The sequence below is a fragment of the Microtus ochrogaster genome (assembly GCF_000317375.1).
Source record: "Microtus ochrogaster isolate Prairie Vole_2 chromosome 14 unlocalized genomic scaffold, MicOch1.0 chr14_random_1, whole genome shotgun sequence".
NCBI lineage: Eukaryota > Metazoa > Chordata > Mammalia > Rodentia > Cricetidae > Microtus > Microtus ochrogaster.
The window spans coordinates 369,272-372,004 of NW_004949096.1; positions in this window are offsets into that span (position 1 = coordinate 369,272).

The following is a 2,733-nucleotide window of genomic DNA, read 5'->3' on the forward strand; positions in this document are numbered from 1 at the left end:
AGTTGGCTTCTTCTTCTTCTTCTTCTTCTTCTTCTTCTTCTTCTTCTTCTTCTTCTTCTTCTTCTTCTTCTTCTTCTTCTTCTTCTTCGTTTCCTCTTCTTTTCTCCCCCCCCCCACTTCTTCCCATTGCTTGCAAAGTTGAATCTGGGGTCAGGAGTTCTAATTGTAACCTCAGACTGGAATTCCAGATGGTGCGCTCTGGACTGGAAGCACCTCTCAGTTCATCAATTTCATGGGCTTGCATATCTGCTCTGGCCACGGCCTGGTCTCCATCCCCACTGTGGCATTAATGCAGAACAAATTGAGACATATCCTCTGTATAATTACTTCCAGAATTTAAAAAGATTTATGGGATAATAATAGAGGCTGCGCTGCTGAATCCTTTCATTGGGGGCTCTTTGGAAGCTGGGGAACCGGTGGCGTCAAAACACTTTGGATTTAGGCACCACGAACTGGGGGAAAGGGCAAATTTTGCATCTCGCACCAGGCAGCGCTAGGCGGTTCTAGCCCCTTAACCAACCCAGGGAGGAGAGTTCAAAGCCCAGATGTGAGGTTGGTTAAAAAAAAAAAAAGTAAATAAAGAATCGAGACAATTTTCAAATGAAAGAAGCCTAAGGGTGGGCTGTGTCACAAAAGGCCCCACGATGTTTACGTTTTTCTTTTATTTGCAAAATGAAGCTATGGTTTTTGCCAACTATGCCAGTCCGGAAACTGTGCTCTAGGCGCCTTCCCCGCAGCCCTAGACACACTGCTGTCTTAGAAACGCTGGGAAAGAGAGCGCTGTTGTCCTGCTCTTGGGGCTCAGGACACTCGGCCCAAGGGCAGCGGCTGAGATGATTAGTAGCTTGGAGGTCGGGCCACCCTTCACGCCATTCTCTGGCCCTGGGTGAGGGCAGGCGGCTTCAGCCATTGACGGATCCCAGGGCTTTGGCTGTTTATTCAATTGTCAACAGCCGCCGAGTGACCAGCCGGATCGCGGCCCTGGCGTGCGCGCTAGTCCCTGGGGCCACAGCTCTGAACTCAGCCAGACGCAGTTGACAGCCCTGGGATGAAAGATCTTGGCTCCCCACCTCACCTAGATGCGATGTTTTAATCTTGTAATAATTATGCGCCATCTAAGACGAGATGGGTACACTTCGTCCTCGATTGAAGCCACGTAGACCGCCAAGGTCTCTCTTGTCTTCCATAGTCCAGCAGTACTAAGGAAGCAGAGACAGTGGTTTAAACCACCCCTGAACGAATCGGATATTGAAAGTTCTGGTTTTGCTTAAGCTTGACCAAAAATCTTTGTATACGTCTTTGAACAAAATCAGTCTCAAAGCCCAGCGGTTTTAGAGCAAATAGAACACTACCTTTCTATATGATTCATCTACAACGCCGAAAGGTGGGTCGCTACTCTCAGTATTTTCTCCTTTGACCACCAATAAGGAAATGGAGGCTCAAAAATATTACAGAACTCATGTGGCCCCATGAAACTGTTAGTTACGGTGACAGTGAGATCGCATTCTCCAAGACACCAATCCTTGCTCCAAACCACAGCAGCTTGCTTTTCCTACCTCGGGTGCGCCTCCGTTTTCTCAGCTGGCTTGAGTTGAATCGCAGGCTTTACCTAAGGACAGACAGTTCAGAACGCGATCCTCCCCAGGCCCGAGTCTTTGCGCCATTGTGGTGGGGAAAAGAAAGAGCATGGGAAACTCATAGTTCTCCGGGCCCTTCATTTTTCTGGAACCCCGGTGAAGGAGGTTCAGGGTGGGCAGCAGGTGCGACACCCCCTGGCCAGGCTGTAGATCTCACAGTCAGCGCAGGTCACCCAAGTCCATGTAGTATGGCATCTGTTGGGGGAACCTCAGGAGAAAGGTGAATGTGGGAGGAATGGGATCCCCTAGGACCCAAAGGTTTGCTAGTGCCAGAGTACTGGCTTACCGGTGCTTGGGCTTCTAGACATGGGGTGGGCGAGGGTATCTCAGGTGTGTCCAATCTAACCAGAGGGCTTCCACCTGCGACGCAGCTTCCCCTTCCCGCTCGGCTGGGAACTTTGCACCGCTTTCATGCTGGGAGAAGTTAGGGCGAGAGAGTACCCTAGGGTTGAAATGAAGAATTAATCGTACATCGCCTGGGTTCTCTCTCAAAAATTTTGGGGAAAAGAATGACAGAGGAGATCAAAAAACTTTCCGCGGGTCTGTATCTGTATGCTACCTCTTTCTCAACAACCCACCCCCAGGCACAACGGAAAAATTTAAACAGGGAGGCAGAGGTGTGTCCTTTCTTATTCCCGAGCTCACATCAAATGGCGCCTCTACACACCGCTTACATCCATACCCCCTCCCCGCGAAAATCTGCATGCGACTGAAAGAGAAAATTAGCTCAGTTTCCCTTTGGTAATGAAATCCCAGCTCTTCGTGAAGGGCTTCCATTCCCTAGGAGTTCAAGTTAAGGAAAACGACTTCGAAGTAGAAATAAGAGGCCAGGAGGAGGGGAAGGGGGCAGGGGAGTGGGGTGGCAGGGTCAGCTTGACTTGGGGAGTTTTGTCGCAAACGGTCTGTCTCCGCCAAAAAGAACTATGGTCCTGCGCCCTGTTACATGTTTAGGCATAGAGAATGGAAGAGAGGGCAGAGTGTAGGGAGAAGCTGGTTTTGAGAGGCCTGAATTTCTTTAAAAGAAGAAAAAGACCACGAAGATGGAGGAAGAGGAAGAAGAAGAGGAGGAGGAGGAAGAGGAAGAGGAGGAGGAGGA